Here is a 6,248-nt window from a genome sequence, read left to right on the forward strand (position 1 = left end):
CCAGCCCCAAGGCCTTGCTCAGCAGTGAACCACTGCTGTCCTGGGAGGGGACGTGCCTGCCTGCTTGCGCGCCAGGTCTCAGACCAGGGCCCGCACCGTGGTGGGGTGGCCTCCCTGGGAAAGGGTTTCATTGTCTTTGAGAGGAAAGTGTCCAGGGTGGTTTCCTCTCTCTGGTCGCTGGGGCCATAGCGTGATCACTCCTTCCCCAGCTGGGCCAGTGCCCTGATCGGGCTGCACCAGCAGGATGGCCCAGAGCGGGAAGAATGTCCCTGGCTGCTCTAAAACTCGGCAGGCGGGCTGCCCTGCCCTTCCGGGAGTCCGCTTCCCAGGATGGGGTGCGGCCTGGCGCCCACGGTCCCCTTGGCCCCCACGCTAGCCCACCCAGCTCTGAGACCTCAGCCCTCTGCACCGACACCGCCCAGCTCCTCGGCGCTTCTCGGAGTCGAGGATTCCCGGAGGGCCGCCTGGGTGGCAGCTGGGCCTGTGCTCAAGTTTGAAGACAGAAGAATGAGGAAGCCCAACGGCCAGTCCTCCCAGGAGCCCACCCTCAAGGTTAGGTCCCCCAAGAACCTCCGAGGGCTCTCGCTGCTGCTGTGTGAGACCCCCAGCTCCTCCCACTGCACCCCAAAGCGAGGGGCTCCCCAGGCCTCTGCACACCCCATGCCCTCTCCCGTAATGCCTTTCCACCCTTGAAGGGTTGGCAGGGGGAGTAATGGGAACCTCTCTCAGAAGGGAGTAGTGAGGATCAATCACAGAAAATTCCTAAAAGTGTGTCGGGCACATAGTGAGCGCGGACGAAGCGTTAGCTCTCATTAGTGTGTTGTTTTGTCCCCAGGCCACACCAACCAGAGCGAACTCTTCCTTTTCTGAGCCCCTGCCATTCTCAGGGTCCCCAGCCAGGCCCTCTAAAACAGGCTTCCATCCCATGGACCCCGAAGTTGCTTTACCCATATGGACATGCAGACCTCAGGGCTCGGCCAACAGGCCTGGCTACCCCATGTGGGGCAAGGTCCTTGGGCAGGACCCCATCCACGATGATGCCAGCACAAAGGGGAAGTGTCTTCTTTTTGCAGGTTACAAAGCACGTTCCCATCTTTCTCTACTTTAGGGAACAGACAGGGCAGAAATCATTATTCCCATTTTCCGAATGGGGCCCTTGATACCGAGGGGCAGTGAACACCTCGCTCACCCTGACTACGCTCCAGTGAGTGGCCCAGTTAGGCCCTGGATCCAGCTCTGTTTGCTGGAAGCCCAGCGCTTCCTCAGCACCGCGCTGGGTCACAATCATTTAAGTGCATCTTCCTCCTTCTGAAAAGCAGCTCAGATGCCAAAGGAATTAGAGATGGCTGCCAATGAGAACCAGACGCCCTGCCCCCATCTCTGGGCCAGCTCCCAGGAAAGGGAGGACAGCGGACGTGTGGCCCCCGAGGCCCGGCCCACCCTGTGAGCTCAGCTCCTGGCAGAGGAAGCCTCCCTAAGAAAGGCCAGGAGCCCTCCGAGCCTGGAAAAGCCTCTCCCCAGAGCTGGACCAGACCACCAGCCTGCTCATCTCCAGGGTCAGAACAAGGAGTGTCCAAGGCGAACCGTGCAGTCATTCACCCTCCCTAAACTCAACAACCCAGCTAACCTGGTGCTGTACCCATTTTTCAGATGGAAAAAGTGAGGCCTCGAGAGATGTGACTCCCTGAGCAAGCAAGGAAAGCTGGATGACAGCCCATGCCTCAGCCCTGCTCACAACAGAGCTCAGCGGGGGAAAACCCACCCAAGACCTGGGGCAACACAGCCAGCCCTGCCCAGCACCCCCTGTAACCCCTGCCCAGAGGCTAGGCCCACCAGGAGGCCCCAGGCCCCACTGTCCACTGGGTCACTGGTAGGGGAGCAAAGTCAGCTCCCAGTTGAGGAAGGCTCAATCACCAGAGGTTCCAGCAGGTCAGGGCCTTGGGTGGGGAAGGGAGGCTGGGCTCCCTGAGAACATGAGTGGATCAGGGAACAGGCAGAACTCGAGTCCACAGCCAGGGCGCCCAAGGTCACTGGCCAGGAATCGCTCCCGGGGGCCGTTTCTACTGCCAACTCCCCACCTGGATCCCAGGAGAGCTGGTGGGGCCGAGGACACAGCCAGGCTCAGCCCCAGGCCTGGTGGGTGTGCATGTGTGGGCGGTGTCCCTGTCTGAGTCCAAGTTCAGGAGCCCAGCCAGGGGGATTGTTCACATTCGTTTAACAAACAGAACAGCCTTGACCACAAGGTCAAAATAACAATGAATTCAAACTCCACTCCAGTCCCAGCCCACCCTCCAGCGCGGTGCTGCTAGAGGACTCAGGGAACTGAGCGGTGCCCACCTCCCATCCCCACCCCAGCGAGCCCCTTTGTCCTCCATCCACCAAATGCGTGTCCCCTCCCTTGCCCCTTGCCCCCGCTGCCCCTGCTCCAGCCTGACCTCCACCCCACTTTAGTACCTTTCAAGGGGTCCTGTGACTAAGTTAAAGGCAAACGCCCCTTTATCACTCAAGGCTCTGTGTGGACGGGGCACACGGGCCTCATCCAGCTCGTGGGCCACGGCCACGTCGGCTTCTCACGGGGCCCTGCTCCGTCCGGCTCCAAGCTTCACGCACTCCCTTCTGCCCAGAACCCCCCTCTCCTACCCAGCACTGGACGGCGCCTGCTGATCTCAGAGCCCACCCAAGGGACGCTTCCTCCAACACCCAGGCCCGGTGAGCCCTCTAACACCCCCAAATCTCTTCTTCATGGAAACCATCACCATTGCAATCAGCATGTGTCTCCCACCCTAAACGACATCCCCAGTACCAGCCCCAGGCCTGGCACATGGCAGAACCTGAACTTCTGAGTCCTGAATGACAGAACAGCCAGTGGAGGGGCCAGACATTCCCAGCTCTGACCTCGCTTCCTTCCAGCTTCCTCCCTGCCACCCTCAATTCAGAGACACCTCCTCCAGAAAGTCTTTCTGTCTTTCCCTTCCCTGAGTAGCTCCTCGTAGACAACCCATGAGCCACGGTCCCCTTGTCCGTCTGCCTCCCCATATGCTTGTGAGACCCTCGAGGCAGCACAAAGCCCCAGGCTCCGGCCAACCACAGTCTCTTCCCCACCCACTGCCCTTGCCCCGCTCAAGCCGAGGTCTCTGGAAAGCATGGACTTCCTCCCATCAGTCCCTGAACCCTGACAGCCCCTCTTAGAGGGACAGCCTCCACTTGTCCCAGTTTACAGATGACATCCCTGAGGCTAAGAGGAAAAAGGCTCAACGCTCTGCATTGCTCCGAACATCCGCGTGATGGGTACCATGTCGCCTGTTAGGAAGGCGGCCAGCCTCTGGTCTTGGGCCTTTTCTCGGAGAGCCCCAGCCTTCCAGAGGGGGAGAGACAGACAGACAAAGAGAGAGAGAAAGAGAGGGAGAGAGGGTTTAGTTGCTTCGGTCAGGGTTGTATTTTAAAACTGACTCTTGAGCAGTTTGGACCACATAGAAGTATGTAACTACACAAAAATGTTAGGGCACGATTTACAGTAATTGTCTTTGGTTTGCCAAGTTCTGTCAGGCCCTTCCCAACACATGATCATCTTGTCCTTCAAATTTTTCTATGGAAAAAAAAAATTCTACGGAATTTCTCGACAACAATAAGTTTTTAAAAAGCAGGCACATGGGACGGGGGATGAAAGGCCAGAATTAGGTTCAATCCCTGTCCTCAGCAATGGCCCAGGTTCCAGGCGCAGCAAGGAGGACACAGGGCTGGAGACAGGATGGTCAAAGGGCCCGAGCTCCCTGGGAAGCAGAGACCACAAGGACCAGAGGTGCAAGAGGTGGGGGGCAGTTAGTGGGCCAGGCGGGCTCAGCCTAGGGCCTGTAGCTATAGACCCTATAGATGGACTGTAGATCAGTCGCAGCTGGGTCAGCCTCCCAGGGTTTAGATCCTCCTCCTTCTACTTATTTGGGGGTTTTTTTGGTTTGTTTGTTTATTGTGATTTTTTTCTTTAATTTTATTGGAGCATAGTTGATTTGCCATATTGTGTTAACTTTCAGATGTACAGCAAACTAAGTCAGTTACACGTATATCCACTCTTTTTTAGATTATATTCCCATAGAGGGCATTACAAAGTATTGAGCAGAGTTCCTGTAGTGTATAGTAGTTCCTTATTCGTCATCTATTTTTTTATATATAGTTGTGTGTATATGTCAATCCCAATTTTCCAGTTTATCACCACCCCCCCACCCTCTGGTAACTATAAGTTTATTTTCTGCCTCTGTAACTCTATTTCTGTCTTGTAGATAAGCTCAGTTGTACCCTGCTTTTTCGATTCCATAAAGTGATACCAAACGATATTTGTCTTTCTCTGTCTGACTTACCCCCTCCTCTACTTGTGACTGTGAGACCTTGGGCAACTTCCTGAGCCTCAGTTTCCCCACCTGTGAAATGGGGTCAGGAGCAGAACCTCCCTCACAGGACTGTCGTAAGGCCTAAATGAGAGATCCGGTGGCGTGCAGTGCCGGGCAGAGGGTGGGTGGCCACGGCTGAGGCCATACTCTCCCTGAAGAGGTGACGGAGTCTTAATGGAAAGTTGGCTCTGATCTGAGTCTTGAAGGTGAGAAGGGTTTCAACAAGTGTAGATGGGAGTAGAAGGTTGGTGCACTCAGGGAGATTTCAATAACTGAAGGTGAGGAAGGACAGGTGAGTGCATCTCAGGAAATGGAAGAATTACGAGGATAAGCCCCAGGGCCTGCGGGCAATAAATGTCACAGAAAACACTGAGTTTGAGGGGTTTGTTTATTTGTTTGGGCTGCTCTGGGTCTTCGTTGCAGCATGTGGGATCTTATTTCCTGACTAGGGATCAAACCCGGGCCCTTTGAATTGGGAGTGTGGAGTCTTAGCCACTGGACCACCAAGGAGGTCCCAACACTGAGGATTTTAGTATTTAGTATCTGCCAGGGGCTTCCCTGGTGGCTCAATGGTAAAGAATCCCCCTGCAAATGGATTCTATCCCTGAGTCAGGAAGATCCCCTGGAGAAAGAAGTGGCATCCCACTCCAGTATTCTTGCCTGGGAAATCCCATGGACAGAGCAGCCTGGCGGGCTACAGTCCATGGGGTCACAAAAGAGTCGGACACGACTTAGCGACTAAACAACCAGGCACGTGGCATGCTCTGAGCGCCATCCATGTTCCGCTCCCTCCCCACCCATGATCACAGAACACCTGTCAGTGACGAGGGGGGATAACATGCTCCGAGCTCCATCTGTTCATTCAGCAGATATTTCATAAGCATCTATTATGTGCCGGGCCCGGGCTTCCCAGGTGGTGCTAGTGTAAGGAACCCACCCGCCAATGCAGGACACATAAGAGATCTGGGTTCAATTCCTGGGTCGAGAAGATCCCCTGGAGGAGGGTATGACAACCCACTCCAGTATTCTTGCCTGGTGCATCCCATGGACAGAGGAGCCTGTCCAGCTACAGTCCATGAAGTCACAAAGAGTCGGACACGACTGAAGAGACTTAGCATGCACACACCCGTGTGCAGCGCCCTGGAGAATTATAGGTGAGCATGGAGCTTAGTTCTAGGGGGTAGATAGATAATAGACAACCAGGTAAAGGAGATCATTTCAGGCGGTGATAAAGGCTCTAAAGGAAAGAAAGTGAATTCTGAAATCCAGAGTGACTGGGGAGAGGGAATGCAGTGATCAGGGAAGGCTTATCCACAGATGGGCTGTGAGAGTTGCAATCAAGAAATAATCTGGAATGGAGCATCCAGGCAGAGGGAGGTGGGCCCGCCCTCTGTATGCCCTGCAGGGAGGATGGCCACCGTGCCTACAGGGTACTAAGCCACGGGGAGGGTGAGGTGACCCAACATGGGACTGGAGAGACAGCTGAGGATAGGTCACACCAAGTCGTGTGGACCAGGTGAGACTTGGGATTTTATTCTGAGTGTTGCGGGAATGGCTTATACAGAGAAGCGACAAGACCGGATTTATTTTTCAAAGATCTCAATAGCTGCTCTGGGGAGAACGGACCTCAAGGGGCACTGTGGGGACATGACATGGGATCCATGCTCCACCAGAGCCTCAAGCAGGAGCCCCCACACTGTCCTCCCAGGCCAGGCCTCTCCAGGGCCACCGTGGAACAGGCCGCTCCCAGCTGGCCCCCGCCTGGCCAGTGGGTCTGTCTCCAGCCTCTGCAACCCAGGAATGCCTGCTCTCTAGTTATCACATCTCCTGGCATTCTGAATCCACTGGGGAAAGACCACCAGTGAG

This window comes from Capra hircus, chromosome 29 (genome assembly GCF_001704415.2).
Source record: "Capra hircus breed San Clemente chromosome 29, ASM170441v1, whole genome shotgun sequence".
Classification (NCBI taxonomy): Eukaryota; Metazoa; Chordata; class Mammalia; order Artiodactyla; family Bovidae; genus Capra; species Capra hircus.